This window comes from Canis lupus, chromosome 1, assembly GCF_003254725.2.
Source record: "Canis lupus dingo isolate Sandy chromosome 1, ASM325472v2, whole genome shotgun sequence".
In the NCBI taxonomy this organism is placed as follows: domain Eukaryota; kingdom Metazoa; phylum Chordata; class Mammalia; order Carnivora; family Canidae; genus Canis; species Canis lupus.
This window is the reverse complement of record NC_064243.1, coordinates 115,260,752-115,278,485: the sequence shown is the minus strand read 5'-3', so window position 1 is coordinate 115,278,485 and position 17,734 is coordinate 115,260,752. Positions and strand designations below refer to the sequence as shown.

Here is a 17,734-nt window from a genome sequence, read left to right as displayed (position 1 = left end):
ACAATACAGAAAGGAATGGATTACCACATGGCTGTGTTGCAATGAAGCTTACAAAAACAGAATGTATGAAGGATTTGGCTCACAGCGTGCAGATTCTTGTTCTGAATTTGTTTTTCCTTCCTTTAAGTCATAGAATCAAAAACTCTCCAAGACTTGCACGTCTTATGGATCCAAATATGAGTGCAGAGATTACATATGAAAGTGACTGATGGACCAAAATTGTTTTGTTGTTTAGGTTTTTTTGAGACAAAGCTGTAACTTATTCTTTTAAAGTTGTAAGACCACAGTGCTCCTTTGACTTCCTACTATTTTATTGTTGAGACCTACATTTCTAATATCATGTGGTTTCACTGTCAGCCAAGATTTTCTTGTACACTGATAGTCTCAGTGAAAAAATGGAAGTGATTAGGAAAATAGAAAACAGGAATGCTGGGCAGTGTTAATATTCCATTTCTGGCTTATGGTCATGATTTTAATATGAGTCTAGTCTGCTTGTGGTTTTCTTTGACTATATCAGTTGCTTAAGATCAAGTGTAGAGTGAGAAAAGCTTGGGTTTAATTAAGGTGCTGACCTTTCAGCACATGTGAAGCAAAAGGAACTTGGAGATGAGGGTTTAAGCAAAAGAGTGGTTGTAATGAGGGCCTATACTGGGCAAGAAGGGAAGACAGAATGGGATTTGATGGTAAGGTGGTACATAGTCAATGAATGGTTTATTAGTCTATTAATTTTACACGGAGGATTATCTTTTTTTTTAAGCAACCGTTTAATCAGCTGTTTCCTTTGAGTGAAGATTCAATCAGAAATTCAATCAGACAATAGCTAAGTATCTATTTGAATCATTAAACCACGGAGTATGAATTCTTATGAGGTAATAATCTTTTTTTTTTTGGTAATAATCTTTGTAATATACACATTTCTCTGTGTGTGTAAGGAGAGGTGTCACTCAGAGCAGATTTTAGATACAGAGACTTGGAAGGCTTGGAAGGCAGGAAGATAGTTATGAGGTGAAGGGGAAATCACAGGAATATTCATCCTTCTGCTGTAATTAATGAACACCTAATACAGAAAAGGCACTATTCTAGGTGATGGGAGCATAGTTATGGAAAAGTCTCTGCCTTCATGGGGCTCTGTTCCTGTGGTTTGTGGAGATAGTGTTTACAGTTGGGGGGAAGTCTTATTCTTAGAGAGGCATTTGTATAAACCTCAAGGGTAAAAGTTTGCCTTGATAACGTCAGAGTTTTGAGGAGTTATTTTGAATGAAGGGAAAGGGTGAGAATTGATTGTGACCCGTCCATTGAATTTAGAAACACCTAGGTTCTGATCTTTATCTCTCCTTACTGGTTTGATCTTAATGAAGTTATGTAGATCCTTTACTTTCTATTTTCCCATCTCCAGACTTGAGATATGATACCCATGTTCCAAGGGCCTCTTGACATTTTAAGAAGAGGGTATCTATAAAATGTTTGACATCCCTTTGTTGTCAGGTCATTGTATTGTCTGCCTTTACCATTGTATCTGAAGTTAAGAAGATACTATTTAATTCCCAGCTGTGCTCACTTAGTATTTGAGAGACTCCAAATATTTGAATTAATCTTCCTGAGCCTTGGTTTTCTTGTCACTGAAATGACATAAAAACAGCACCTAACTTGTAGTGCTATTGCTGTTTGTCAGTGGATGTTTGAGAAGCTCTAGATACATAGGAAGAATTAAGGGTCGGGCTGTGGTCTCCCAGTCATGGTTTCAAAAATGGATTCCAGGGCAGCCCTGGTGACTCAGCCGTTTGGCGCCGCCTTCAGCCCAGGGCATAATCCTGGAGACCCAGGATTGAGTCCCACATCGGGCTCCATGCATATTCGGAATTAAAAATATGTTTCAAAAACGTTGTCAGGGTTCAATTGTACTCAGGCTGGGCTCTCACTGAGAGTACAGTAGCCACATCCCAGGTCCCTCCCACACCACCATGGCCAGATAGCACACCAAACGCAGCCTGAGTGTCTGAACACGTCTACATGGGGCTATAGGCTCAACAGTTTCCTTTGGCTTTCTGGAAGGACCAGCCCATTTACTACTGCAGCTCAGGCTGAAAATGTGAAGGCCAAGCTTGGCAACTCACTGCGGATACAGCTCATTTAGAGGCAGGTCCAAAATGCAGTAGAGCCATTTGAACAGTGGATCTCTCACAGCCAAGAAGTTCTTTTCTTAAAGGTCAGATTTCCCAGAGGTCATTTAGGCTGCATTAACCTGGCTTGGTGTTGGGGGGCGGGGGAGGGGTCTGGTGTCCTGGGGATTATGGGCGCCATGTGATGAGATGGTGGTGTCAGAGGAACAAACCACTGCAGGACATCCTGCACCAGTAATCAGTGCCACACTTAAACCAGCAGTGAGATTAGAGGTTGATAAATTTAGGTGCTAGGTGAGGGGCCCAGCAGGTATACAGGATATGTTACATTCGTAGGTGCCTAAGAAGCAGAAGAGAGATTGTGTGACAGGGTGACCAAGGGTGGGAGTGAGCATGTGGTGGACATGTCTGTGTGTATAACGGGCTGGGTGGGACTCTTGTGAAGGCCTATGCGATTGTGACCTCCAGAGTTGCGTCTGATTGTGTTCCTTTGACTAGGACGAATGGCCGTTATGTGAGTATAGGTTGTGGCCTCTGCATGTCACTGACCAGTGGCTCTTGATTATGTACTAGTTCTTCTAACCTCTCATCTCACAGCCACGTACAGCTGCAACAAAGAAATGATCTCAAGAGAGGTAATGTTTTGCACTAGCATGAAGGTTTCCAGCAAGAAAGTGCACACATCGGGCAGCCCTGGTGGCTCAGTGGTTTAGCGCTGCCTTCAGCCCAGGGCGTGATCCTGGAGAACCTGGATCGAGTCTCCATGTCGGGCTCCCTGCATGGAGCCTGCTTCTCCCTCTGCCTGTGTCTCTGCCTCTCTCTCTCTCTCATGAATAAATTTAAAAAATCTTAAAAAAAATGCACATATCAACTTAAGGTAGGAATTTTTAGAGCCCAAAGGAGTTTTTAAAGCCTTTTAAGCTTGTCTTTTGTAAAGACATTGGGGGGGGGGGGGGTGCACACACTGGTGGAAGCCCTGTCTTTGGAGCCTGTGGGAGCAGCTATGGGTCCAGAACCACAGCATTACCACAGCTCTGACTGCAGGAACCCTCTGTGAACTCAGATTTAGGTTTCTGCCCCTCTCCTGTTTCCTGGTTTTGTATATGAGGTCATGATCCACTTCTCCATTCTTGCCATTCTCCAAAAGAAGGAACCCAAGGAGTAGAAAAGAGTTGATGCATTACAAAAATAATGGATGTTAAGAAATATTGCCAATGCCAAAAACAGTCAAACTTCAGGTGAATTTTCTTGTTCACAGAATTTTCTTTTTTTTAATGATATAGTTTTTTTTTTAATTTTTTTTTATTTATTTATGATAGTCACACAGAGAGAGAGAGAGAGGCAGAGACAGAAGCAGGCTCCATGCACCGGGAACCCGACGTGGGACTCGATCCCGGGTCTCCAGGATCACGCCCCGGGCCAAAGGCAGGCGCCAAACCGCTGCGCCACCCAGGGATCCCCTCACAGAATTTTTATTTGGACATGAGAACATTTGATTTTCTTTGCCTGAAGTGTATACTAGGTAGAGATCATCTTTATACGTTCCATCCCAAGTTGATGGATAGAAGTCATTGAGATAAATCTTCCTTCATGTGGCTCTTATTTTCTCTGTCTTCTCCAGATAATAGTCACATATTCAATTGGCAGATCACCTGAATTAGACAATTGGTCTTTATTTTAGATGGTGATTAAGCAAAGCAGCATAGGTTTATGTGGAATCATACATCACAGATCTCTGATATTCTGCAGAGGCCTAATAATCAACAAATAACAAACTCGTCTGCTTTGTGAAGCTTTTGGAAGTGGGACTGTAATTGGGTGTTTGAGGATAAAGATCTGTGTGAACAAGGGGAGGAATATGTTCAGGTGATCTTTAAGTTAAAATGAGTAGTACTACAGGTGTTATTTGTGGTCTGGTAGCCTGAGTTTTGTTCAGGTGTATATCCTTGTGTGGATTGTGAGAGGCAGTGTGGTATGATGTTGAAGAGGATGGGCCCTGGATATCCAATATTTGGTTTGAACCTTGGCCCTGCCACTTCCTAGCCGTATGAGCTTGGTGTATTCATACAGCATCCGTGTTCCACAGCACTCATACTTCATAGGGATATAACAAGGATAAAAATACAAAGCTCAGACAGCCCGGGTGGCTCAGCGGTTTACTGCCTGCCTTTGGCCCAAGGCCTAATCCTGGAGACCTAGGATTGAGTCCCATGTCGGGCTTCCTGCAGGGAGCCTGCTTCTCCCTCTGCCTGTGTCTCTGCCTCTCTCTATCTCTCTCTTTCTCTCAATCGGTGTCTCATGAATAAATAAATAAATAAAATATTTAAAAAAATAAAAAGCTCATGACAACAGAACTTGGAACATAGGAGTGCTCAATAAATATTAACTTGTGATTGTGGGCAGTTTTCCTTTAGGGTCCAATAGTAATGGAAATATGAAGGTAATTGATGGTTATTTGTAAGGTAAGAAAGTTATCCAGAGGCTCACCTGGTTAAAAACAAGAGTTCTTAATCATTAGTTCTTTGATTGCTCTTGTGAACTTCTACGAGTCCACAGATCATTTGAAACGGTATCCAGAAGTGTGTGTTTATTGATTATCAAAAGTGAATATGATCAAAAAAATCAGAAATATTGATTTGGAAACAAAATGGTAATAAGAGGTACAATCTTGTATAAAGTGTTCAAGATTACAAAAATGGTTTAGTAAATCCCACATACATGAGATAAAATAACATGCAGCCAGTGAAATTATGCTTATAAAGATTCTTCCTGGGGCACCTAGCTGGCTTAGTCAGTTAAGCATCCAACTCTTGGTTTCAATTCAACTCATGATCTCAGGGTCGTGGGATGGAGCTTCATGTCAGGCTCTACACTCACCAGGGAGTCAGCTTGAGATTCTCTCTCTCTCCCTCTTCCTTTGTCCCTCCCCACTACAGGCTCTCTCTCTCTCTCTCTCTCTCTTGCTCTCTCTGTTAAATAAATCAATCTTTAAAAGAAAATATTCTGGGAATCCCTGGGTGGCTCAGTGGTTTAGTGCCTGCCTTTGACCCAGGGTGTGATCCTGGAGTTCCGGGATCGAGTACCATATCAGGCTCCCTGCATAGAGCCTGCTTCTCCCTCTGCCTATGTGTCTCTGTCTCTCTCTCTCTCCTCTGTGTCTTTCATGAAAAAATAAAATCTTTAAAGAAAAAAAAAAGATTCTTCATAGGAAAATATGAAGTGCTTTATATGCTTTATATGAAATCTGTCATATAAAGCAATATTCATAGCTGTGAAAAGTATTATTCCAAAGCATTTTTTAAATTATTTAAGAATCTCATTTAACACTACAAGGTTATATAAGACATCTTAGAAGGTATGTATCCAAAATGTTATTTCAATTATATATGTGTGAAGAAGACATAGGTATGTACATTTATTGAGAATCTATTGTGTGCAGAACTTTGTCTGCTTTTTACATATTCAACCTACTAATTCCATTTACCCGAATTATGTTCATTCAAGAAAAATATTGGTAGTGAAACTTTTTCATTTATACTGATGATATTATTTAAGGATTGTCCAAGAAATGGTAGGTGAAATTTATTTCAATAACATTGTTTTTCCAATTCAGAGTTAGAATTCACAGTTTATAAGTGGAAAGATTCTCCCTAATTTTACTTCAAAATTATAATTTTACTTCAAAAATATTTTGGATAATATTGGTGCTATATTTTCAGGTAGGAATTATATCTCACCATTGCAAGAGAATCCAGTAACCTAAACAATTAATGAATAAGAAAGATAAAATTACCCATAGTCTGTTGTTACCATGTCCTTCTCCTTCCCCACTCCCCACAGCATTAATCACCAATTATATTTTGATATAGATTTTTCCAGTTTTTATCTATAAGCATATATTTGTGGTCTTGATTCTGTAATATAAAATAACCTTATTTGATGATATAAAATGACAAAGGATTTCCAACTCTTAATTTATGAAAGAAATCCATGGGTTTCATTATGTCTCTGTGCATGTGAAGGCTCTTTATTTCTTGAAAAACCTTTCTCAATATTTTCACCTCGTAGGAGCATAGATTTGTCAGTGAAAATCAATTACCAGAAAATGTGGTTATCAGCTAACATAGCATTTTTAAATCAATTTTTTAGGGGTGCCTGGGTGGTATAGTTGGTTGGGTATTGGATTCTTAGTTTTGGCTTAGTTCGTGATCTCAGGATCATGGGATCCAGCCCTGCGTCAGGCTCTAATTTTTTTCCTCAACTGATGTTTAGATGCAGAATGAGACTAATAGGATGTTGATTTGGCAGTTGTCTGGAACACATTGTGCTAAATGTCAAGATAAAGCCTTCTTGGGGTCAAGAAGGCTTTAGAGTACTCAGAGCTTTTTTTCTAAGCTCAAGAAGAGAATTTTTTTTTTTTTAATTTATTTATGATAGTCACAGAGAGAGAGAGAGAGAGAGGCAGAGACACAGGCAGTGGGAGAAGCAGGCTCCATGCACCGGGAGCCCGATGTGGGATTCGATCCCGGGTCTCCAGGATCGCGCCCTGGGCCAAAGGCAGGCGCCAAACCGCTGCACCACCCAGGGATCCCAGAGAATGTTTTAAAACTAAATGAAGTCTCTACTTTTTGGAGAATAGCTTCTTCTAACATATACATTTGTATACGTATAAATTTTTAAGTTAACATATGGCCACTGTTAAAATAATTATGAAATATATTTTAAAAAAACAACCAAGATTACACCTATTAAAAAAATCATGGTAGGGATCCCTGGGTGGCACAGCGGTTTGGCGCGTGCCTTTGGCCCAGGGCGCGATCCTGGAGACCCGGAATCGAATCCCACATCGGGCTCCCGGTGCATGAAGCCTACTTCTCCCTCTGCCTGTGTCTCTGCCTCTCTCTCTCTCTCTGTGACTATCATAAATAAATAAAAATTTTTAAAAATCTGAAAAAAATCATGGTAACATAGGATTATATAACGTAACAAAATGTATAAATTACCAGACCTTTCAATCTATTGATATCCTATTCCCTGTCCCCCAGTGTCTATCTTTTTAATGACCTTATCATGTTGTGCAATTTTTTAAAAAAGATATTACTCATTCATTAATGAGAGACACACAGAGAGAGGCAGAGACATAGGCTGAGGGAGAAGCAGGCTCCCTGCAAGAAGCCCGATGTGGAACTCGATCCTGGACCACAGGATCACACCCTGAGCCAAAGGCAGATGTTCAACCACTGAGCCATCCAGGTGTCCCAGCTTCTATTTTTTTTTTTAAGATTTTATTTATTTATTCATGAGAGACACAGAGAAGCAGAAATATAGGCAGAGGGAAAGGTAGGCCTGCTGCAGGTAGGCTGATGCAGGACTCCATCCTGGGACTCTGGGATCATGACCTGGCCAATGGCAGATGTTCAACCACTGAGCCACCCAGGGGCCAGCTGTGCTCCTATTTTTTTAATCTTTTTTTTTTTTTAAGACTTTATTTATTCATGAGAGACACACACAGAGAGAGGCAGAGACACAGGCAGAGGGAGAAGCAGGCTCCATGCAGGGAGCCCGACGTGGGACTCGATCCCAGGTCTCCAGGATCAGGCCCTGGGCTAAAGGCGGCACTAAACCGCTGAGCCACCCGGGCTGCCCTTACCTTATTTTTCTATTGATAGTATATCTGTAATATTTTCCATGTCCTTAAACATGTTTTCCTATTTAGCATTTAGTGGCCACTCTCTATTCTGTTGCCTGTATATTTAGTATTTAAGTAGTCAGCTTGGCTGGACTCAAAATACAGAACCTGGGCCTAGGCAATTCCTTGTGTTCATTTCCCACATATTGACCAACTTCAGTGGACCCTGTGGCCATTAAAGAACCTGTAGTTTATATGATGAGGCCTCTTTCAGCCTTGGAAGGTGGGAATTAAGGCAGGTGGATCCACTCATGGAAAGACTGAGCTTAAAAAAAAAAAAAATACTAAGCAGTCCAATCTTAGGACTAGATCAGCCTTCCCAACATGGGAGCTTGTCTAGGAGAGCTCCTGCTCCTGTGTTTGGATCTGGCGTCAGTACCAGAAGTGACTTATTCTACACAACGACCTTTGTGTAGTCTGGTATCCTGGGACTTGGCAGAGACCATAGATCCATCTTCTACTTTTCCCTAAATTGTGTGTACAGTAGTGGGGGCTAATTTTAGAAGAAGGATGGGGGAACAAAAAGATTTTATTAAATTAAATCATATTAGGAACACTAACACTTTTTTTTCTTTTCTCAGCTCTGGATTCTCTAGAATTTGAAATTTTTTTCAGTGGAAGAACACCAAGGAGCATTGATCCGGTCTTACATTTCTAAAACCATGACCTGTGTAAGTTGATTATTTTGATTATTCATGTCTTCCTGCGATATTATGATTTTAATCTATGTGGGTTTTTTGATTAATTAACCCAAAGCTTCCTACTTAAGAGGGTCACATTCAGTTATCTGCTCTACAGTGTGTCCTAAAATAAAAAAAAAAAAGTGATACCAAATAGCTCAGTTTCCTTCTAATAGGTGTTTTGCTATCCAGTTTTTGTATTTATTATCCAATTTACTCAATCCATTTCTATGCTTATTCTTCAATCAAAGGCTATGATGAAGCAGTAAAAGAATAAAGTCCCATAAACAAAATATTTGAGTTTCCTTTATAGGTCTCTGACTTGATGAATTAGAGGTGTTGGTCCCATTTAATTACCACAGGTAGACTTTAAAATTCTCCATAGACCTGAATTTTCTAAGCAGATGAGATGGATATTGGTATCAATTGGTCTCAGTCTTAGCATGTGATGGTATCTCTTCTTGAACATGTAGAATGCTTGGAAACATTTGGGTCATGCATCTTTTTAAGGAATTCTTGAGAGACAAATATATTATTTTGTGATTGAATCTGATCTGTTGAATTTGGATGACATCTATTTAATTAAGGCTCATCCTTCAGCATACAGTTAAGAACAAGGAAAATATTGATTAACTGACAGAAGATGACAATGGATGAGAATATTATTCTAAGGAGGATAAATATGTTGATTTCTAGAATTGATGAAGACCTTTGAAATTTTGTCCAACCAAGTATATAAATGTCAGGGATGGATTAAGTCTGAGATATCTATAATAAAATGGATTGGGACACAGCCATAATTTATTTGTCAAAACAAAGAAAAATGCTTAAATGATATGTTCTGACAAAGGATGAATTCAATGCTTATAGAAATGTTAAACTGGGGGGCAGCCCCAGTGGCGTAGCAGTTTAGCTCCGCCTGCAGCCCAGGGCGTGATCCTGGAGACCTGGGATTGAGTCCCACATCCGGCTCCCTGCATGGTGCCTGCTTCTCCCTCTGCCTGTGTCTCTGCCTCTCCCTCTAGCTGTGTCTCTATGAATAAATAATAAATAAAATCTTAAAAAAAAAAAGAAAAGAAAAGCCCTTTATTAAAAAAAAAAAAAGAGAGAGAAAGAAAGAAATGTTAAACTGGGAAGCTTGGGTGGCTCTGGTTAAGTGTCTGCCTTCGGCTGCCTTTGGCTCAGGGCGTGATCCTGGAGTCCCAGGGTTGAGTCCCACATCAGGCTCCCTGCATGGAGCCTGCTTCTCCCTCTGCCTGTGTCTCTGTCTCTCTCTCCCTGTCTCTTGTGAATAAATAAAATCTTAAAAAAAAGAAAGAAAAAAATGTCAAACTTTTTTCAAAAGCTTTTATTTAATACAGAAATTTTTATGTTCAGTATGAGAGGGAAATCCCATCTTTGTTTAAAGGGAAAGTAATTTAGAACCTCATTTTTTAAAAAGATTTATTTATTTATTTTATTTATTTATTTATTCATTCATTCATTCATTCATTCATTCATTCATGATAGACCCAGAGATTGAGAGAGAGGCAGAGACACAGAAGGAGGGAGAAGCGGGCTCCATGCCGGGAGCCCGATGTGGGACTCGATCCCGGGACTCCAGGATTGCGCCCTGGGCCAAAGGCAGGCGCCAAACCTCTGAGCCACCCAGGGATCCCCCTAATTTTTTTTTTTGAGAATTTATATCTCATGCAACTAGCTGACTATGTGATTGTGCATTATACTTTATTGACTAGGAAAAAAACTTTAATTTTATCCATTCCCTAGTAGGTCTGAGTTTTTGTTTTGTTTTGTTTTTTGTTTTTTAAGATTTTATTTAGTTATTCATGGGAGACAAAGAGAGAGAGAGAGAGAAAAGCAGAGAGAGAAGCAGGCTCCATGCAGGGAGCCTCACATGGGACTCGATCCTGGGTCTCCAGGATCATGCCCTGGGCTGAAGATGACGCTAAACCACTGAGCCACCTGGGCTGCCCCAGGTCTGAGTTTTGTGATAGCCCATAACTTACAAAGATTTGTCTGTAGCAATAGGATTCTGCAGGAATATGTAGACACTCAGCTTTGAGTTTCTAGTCCTCTTGTACTATATCACTCCTTTTTTTTTTTAAAGATTTTATTTATTTATTCATAAACACAGAGAGAGAGGGGCAGAGAACAGACAGAGGGAGAAGCAGGCTCCATGCAGGGAGCCCGACATGGGACTTGATCCCAGATCTCCAGGATCACACCCCAGGCTGCAGGCAGTGCCAAACCGCTGCGCCACCGGGACTGCCCTCACTCCTTTTCTTTAATTCAGTCCTGTAATCTCCTGTTTTTACCATCTTGAAAATGTTTTTTTCAATTTCATACTACATGGGTTTGCAGTTTCAGGAATTAGTGACATTCAGGGATGTGGCCATAGACTTCTCTCGGCAGGAGTGGGACTACCTGAACCCTATTCAGAGGGACTTATTCAGTACAAGTCCCTCTGAATGATGTTAGAGTGATGTTAGAGAACTATAGAAACTTGGTCTCACTGGGTAAGTTCATTTGCAATGAGAAATTTAGAATGTGCTTTGTTGTGTGTTAACCTTCAACACAGTGAATTTCAAGATGTAAGCTGAATTTTCTTTCTTTTGTTGTTCCCAGAGGAAGGCTTGAAAGCCTGTCAGTTTGTCACTGCCTCTGCCATTTACCATGGTCATTTTCTCTTTTAGTGATATGCACGTCTCCCTCTGGCTCTTCCTGTCTTTGCTTCTCCTTCTTACTTCCCAGGGGGCTAGACAAAAGTTCCTTCTATTTATTCTATATATAGCTATTGTCCAAGAAACCTGGTTTTCCATTGTGTTCAGGCTGAATATTGCTGTGGATTTGCTGTGTCCCTCTGATCCACCTGCCAAGCAATCGTTAGATGTAGATTTGTGATTGGCTGTGGCTCTATAACTTTCATATTGGTGGGCTGGATAAACAATATTCATTTAAAACGGAAGAGTACACATTTAACTTCCTGCAACTAATTTTATATGATTTATGGTTGAAAGTTACAATTCATGAGCTTGACATTTACAATTGAATGAATATTTTGTAAGTGAATCAGGATGCTTCTCATTTTCCTCTTAAGGAAATAGAATAATTATAACTGGTATTATGTCCCAATTATGACACTCTTCCTGGGAGGAGGTGGGGGGAGGGATGGATATATTATACAATATGTATATATAATATACATATAATATGAATATATGTATTCATACAAACTTAATCATAAAATAATCATGCAATAATAGTATTATCATACACACTTTACTTGCCAACATTGTGGAGCAGTGTGTTGAAATGGCTTCCTCAAAGTTACAAGGTTGATATTAGAGGAGAAAGATTTTGTGCACAGGCCCTTAGCTCCAGTGAATGTTCTCAAACATTGTTAACCTTTTCAATCACTTTGTTAAATATTCTCTTAAGAGAAAGAAACTCAAAAAAAAAAAAAGAAAAAAAAAGAAAAAAAGAAAAAGAGAGAGAGAGAGAAAGAAACTCATCTATATGAGTTTAAATTAAAATAAAATTTGATCATACCTGCCTGATTCCTTAGATCATCTCATCCTTCTATTATCTGAAGTGTGTATCAGTAACATTTAACTTTGATTTCATTACAAAGTTAAGCAAAACTAAAGATTTTGTGAGTTCTGTTTTTATTTCTATACCATGTGGCATTTTTTTTCTTGTAAGCAGGACATTCCATTTCTAAGCCAGCTGTGGTTGACTTATTGGAGCAAGGTAAAGCACCCTGGATGATTTTGAGGGAAGAAATACAAAGACAGTATACAGGTAAGGAAGGCAAGGAAGGCAAAGGGAAGCCATCAGGACTGGTAGCAGCCTATGTGGTAAGAGGGAGAGCACATCTCTATGTTGTTTGTAAGGCCCTCCAAGGCACCAAGACTTGAGGAGCATGGGCTTGTGACCTCGGGAGGAAATGAAGGTCTCAACAGGAGCTATAGGAGAAACTTCAACTTTACTCCATTTGCCCATCACCTATTTCTCTTATATTTCAAACCCCTTTCCAGTGACAGGGAATCTCATTTTTCATTAGCACAATATTTTACCTATATGTTGGATTCATCTGGCTCTCCAGTTCCCCTTTTGCATACACACATGTATATCAATGCAATGATAATAAAACTTATAAGTTCCTGCTCTCGTGGAATTTACATTGTACTAGAGTAAGGATAAACAGGAAAATACTTAATATTAGGCAATGGAATGAGCTTTGGTGGAAAGTAAGCAGAAATTGGGCCATTTTAGATAAGGTGGTTGCAGATGACTTTACTAAGGTGGTAACATTTCAGAGGAGACATGATATAAAAGAATATTCCAACCTAAATGAACAGCTAGGAAGGCTCAGGAGATGCCTGGGTGTGTGTGTGTGTGTGTGTGTGTGTGTGTGTGTGTAGACTGGAGGGAGGGGGCCAGAGAGAGCTTTGTGAGTTTGCAGAGGACCATCAGAGACCAGAATAGAAGGCCTAAGGGGTGAGTAATAAGTAATGAAGCTACACTGTTAGTTGGATTCAGATCATATGAGGTTTTATTAGATTTGAATTGCTATGAATAATAAATATTAGAATCCATTATATAATGTCTTTAAATTTTTAATTTTAAACCATTTTTTTAAAATGTTAGCCAAATATGGAGAACCACATTAAACAAATGTCTAGCTCAATGAGTTAAATGCAGTAAACATCCATGTCACTATATCCATGTCAGGAAATAAAACTTTTTTTTTTCTTAATTTCTTATATGAAATAATTTTAAGTCACAGAAAGATTGTAATAATGATACAAAAGATTCTTTTATACCTTTAAGCTGGCCTTTCCAAACGAGGAAAGTTTTTCTAGTCCACACTGAAGTTTTTAACTTGTCCACACCCCATCACTTAGCAAGGGGATACACCACTCCCCTTGCTAAGTGTAGCCACTCTTCCCACTCTTCTGATTTTAATGGAAATCAGTTCCTTCCCTTTTTTCTCCCTCCAATTTCTTTACATGCTTTTAAAATCTTCTTTAATCTTTAAGTTTCCTCTTTATCTTTTGTTCCTAGCCATTTATTTTCTGAAGGAACATCTTCCATTCTGTTATGCTGATGCCATTTTGAGATTTACTTAGACATGTTCTCTCACCTCTCTATATCCTCTAAATAAGTAGTGGGATCAAGAGGCATAATGAGATTTAGATTATATTATATATAACATATATTATATATACAGTATATATTTTGGCAAGACAGCTTCCTGGACAGTCTTGTATACATAATATGTTGGCAGTATTGAATGCTGGCTCCCCATATATCAAACAGAACCGAACTTATTGCTTACTGTGCTAAAGGAAAACACTACCTCTAAAGAGCTTTGGTAGTGTCTCAGAGGAGGAAAGGGAAGGATGGATCTTACTTAACATTTGGAAGTTTGGTTTAATGACAGTCTTTCAATGTGATTAGGATTAGGTGTAGATAAAGATACAACAAGGGAAAATTCCATGGAAATTAGGTAAGAATTTTGAGGCTTACAGGATATCCGGTGATCCAACCCCTTAAGTGTCTTGCCTTCAGCTCAGGTCATTATCCCAGGGTCTTGAGATTAAGCCCCATGTCGGACTCCCTGCTCAGCAGGGAGTCTGCTTCTCCCTCTCTCTCTCCCTCTGTCCCTCCCCATACTCGTGCTTTCTCTCTCTCTCTCTCTCTATCTTCCCCCCCAAATAAATAAAATCTTGGGGTGCCTGGGTGGTTCAGTCAGTTAAGCATCTGCCTTCAGCTCAAGTCATGATCCCAGAATCCTGGGATGGAGCCCCACATTGGGCTCCCTACTTGGCAAGGAGTCTGCTTCTCCCTCTCCCTCTGCTGCTCTCCCTTGCTTGTGTTTGCTCTCTCTCTCTCTCTCTCAAATAAATAAAAATATTTAAAGATTAGATAGATAGATAGATAGATAGATAGATAGATAGATAGAAGGAATCTTTTTTTTTTAAAAAGGGAAAAAAAGGATTTTGAGGCTCAGGATTCAAAGAATCCTAGAACACAAATTCTGTTGATGTTTTCATCGAAGCGTTGATGGATCTTTCAAGAACTTCTTGTAATGAACAATCAAGCCAATTGCCTGTATAAGAAACTCCAGGAAAGTAAAACTGCACTGTGAGAACAGTGGGATAGTTACAGTATGCTAATGTAGTAGACAGGAAGGTACATTGAATGACTGGTAGTTCCAGTTGCCTGTGTCTAGGCTGAGCTTCTCACAAGCACCCTGAAAAGTATGCCTAGAGAATCCTTACATCAGACCTAACCATCTGTGGAGCAGCCCACTTTTTAAGTCTGGGTAGTGTCTTAGAACTAAGACATGAAAGTGACTGCTGGACCCCACCCAAGGGCAAGGACTGGTTGCCAGGAGGACCAACCATATGATTGGACAGTTTCAGTCCTACCCTCAACCTCTCAGGAGGGGAGATGAGCTAGAGGTGGAATCGTCCAATGGCCAATGACTTAGTCAATCATGACTATGCAATAAAACCTCCAATAAAAACCCAGAAGAACTGGTTCTTTCAGGTTGGTAAATAAGTGTAGATACCGGGAGAGTGACACACCGGGAGAGGGCATGGAAGCTCTAGACACTTTCCCCATATCTTGCCCTATGTATTTCTTCATGTGGCTATTGATTCCTATCCTTTATCATATCCTTTAATAAATTAATAAACATAAGTACCCGTTTCCCTGAGTTCTATGAGCCACTCTAGCAAATTAAAAGAACCTAAGGAGGAGGTCATTGGACCCTCCAATTTGTAGCTGGTAAGAAGCACAGGTAACAGCCTGGGACTTGTGATTGGTGTCTGAGATGGGGGTGGGTGGAAAGCCATCTTAAGGGACTAGCCCTTAATCTGTAGAATCTGATGCTATTTCCAGGTAGATTGTGTCAGAATTGAGTTGAATTCTCAGACACCCTGCTGGTGTCAGAGAATTGCTTGGTGTTGGTGGGGGTGAGGGGATCCCCACCGCCTTGTTGGAATTGTGTCTGGGAAAGTAAAAGCGTTGGTGTTACTAAAACTATATATTGGCACCAGCTCTTATCTCATATGCTTCTACACATATGTTAACAGATACTTATATCTTAATGAGAGAAAATGTTAGTTGAAGGACGCATTGGGCTCAGTTTAGTTTTAGTGAGTTAAGCACAGGGCCATTCCAATATGCTTCTATGCATAAGTTTACAAACACCAACATTTTAATGAAGAGATTACTTGCAAAAGACCCACAACTACATATAAGTTAATATCCTTACAGCATTGTGAAAACCCTTGGGTGATGTCAGCAAAGGGTTAACAAAACACTTTCCCATTCTGCATGAGGATCTGGTCCTACATTAATTCTGCTTCCCTAAAAACAGATGAACTGGAATGTGTCAACTATGTTTATATGTCTCATTATTTATGGTAAAATCCACCCAGGTTGCTGAATTTCACCTGGCTAGACTGAAAGGACACCATATTCCCGGTTTCTCTAAAGACAGTATTACCAGAATGCACCCCCTCTCCCCCGCCGTAGGGTTTTACCAGCTTGTGTTTCCACTAGCAGTGTATGAGAGTATCTCAAAGACAGTGAACATACCTATTGCTCAGATCATAAATAAATACTCTTGAATAAAAACTCAACAACCGAATGTATTATTATACTTTTCATTTTTTACAAATATGGTAGGTGAGAAATGGTATCCTGTTTCAATATGCATTTTCACTATGAATGAGTGAAAAATGTTTTAAAATGTTTAAGAGAAAAAAAAAAATGTTTAAGAGCCATTTCTCTCTATTCCATGAGTTATTGGGTTTGTGTCTCTCCCCCATCTTTCTATCTGGCATTTAATCCTTTGTCCCTCAAATTTTAAGAGTGTTTTTATATTAGGAGTATTAGCCCTTTGTCTGAAGTGTATGTTGCAAATATGTTCTCCCAGTTTTTCAATTTTTTTTAATTTTGATTATGGCAGTTTATTTTTTAATATAGTCAAATTCATCAGTCTTATTATCTCTGAATTTCGTGTCTTGGTTAGAAGCTATCTCATAAATATACAGCTTTTCTTCTACCACTTGTACAATTTTATTTTTTACATTTAAAATCCCTAATCCGGGATCCCTGGGTGGCGCAGCGGTTTAGCGCCTGCCTTTGGCCCAGGGCGCGATCCTCGAGACCCGGGATCAAATCCCACATCGGGCTCCCGGTGCATGGAGCCTGCTTCTCCCTCTGCCTATGTCTCTGCCTCTCTCTCTCTCTCTCTCTGTGACTATCATAAGTAAATAAAAATGAAAAAAAAAAGAACTTCTTTTAAAAAAAAATAAAAATAAAAAAAAATAAAATCCCTAATCCATTTGGAGTTCATTCTTGTGTATAAAATAAGGTATGGATCTAAAGAAATCTTTTTCCAGATGGCTACCCCAGTTGTCCCAATATCATTCATTTAAACATCCGTCTTTGCTCCCTTCATTTGAAATAACTCCTTCATCATATAATAAATTTCCATATATTCTGGGGTCTATTTCTGGGCTTTCTTTTCTGTTCTACTGTTTTATTTGTGTATCCATGCACCACTACCACCTTGCTTTTACTGTGGTTACGGTGTAGCACATTTTAATATTTGTTAGGGCTAGTCCCCCCCCCCCATTTAGGTTTTCAGTGTTTTCTGCCTGTTTTTGAATGTTTGTTTTTCCACGTGAACTCGATTATTAAATTTTCTAACTCCATAAAAAGCTTGTTGGTATCTTATTTGAATTGCACTAAATTTACAAATTAAGAAGAATTGTGATCTTATAGATCCAATCCACTCTCTCTCAAATAAATAAATCTTTAAAAAATAAAGTGAGCAAGTCAGTGTTTTTAATGTAATCACAAGTTTGTGTAACCATCACCAATATGTAATTCCATCACTCCAAAAAGAAATATGATAACCATTAGCAGTCACTCTCTATACCCTACTCTTAGCTTCTGCTAACCACTAATCTACTTTCTGTCTATAGATTTGAATGTCAGGAGTATTTATCTATATGGAATTATACAACACCTGGCCTTTTGCGAATGACTTCTTTGCTAGTGTTTTATATGTTTTCTCTTGATATTTATAAATTTTGGTCCATATTTTCAAGAGAAAACTTTCTAATTCTCTTATAATTTTTATGAAAAAATATTAATATCTAAACCTGTTAAGTTTTCATTCATTTTCTTTTTTCTTTTTCTTTTTTTTTTTAAAGATT

General features: G+C 39.2%; 1 pseudogene; it reads left to right on the top strand.

The window, feature by feature from the left end:
- The window catches only part of LOC112643572 (zinc finger protein 573-like), a 47,293-nt pseudogene that overhangs the window by 17,590 nt on the left and 11,969 nt on the right, over window positions 1–17,734 (top strand).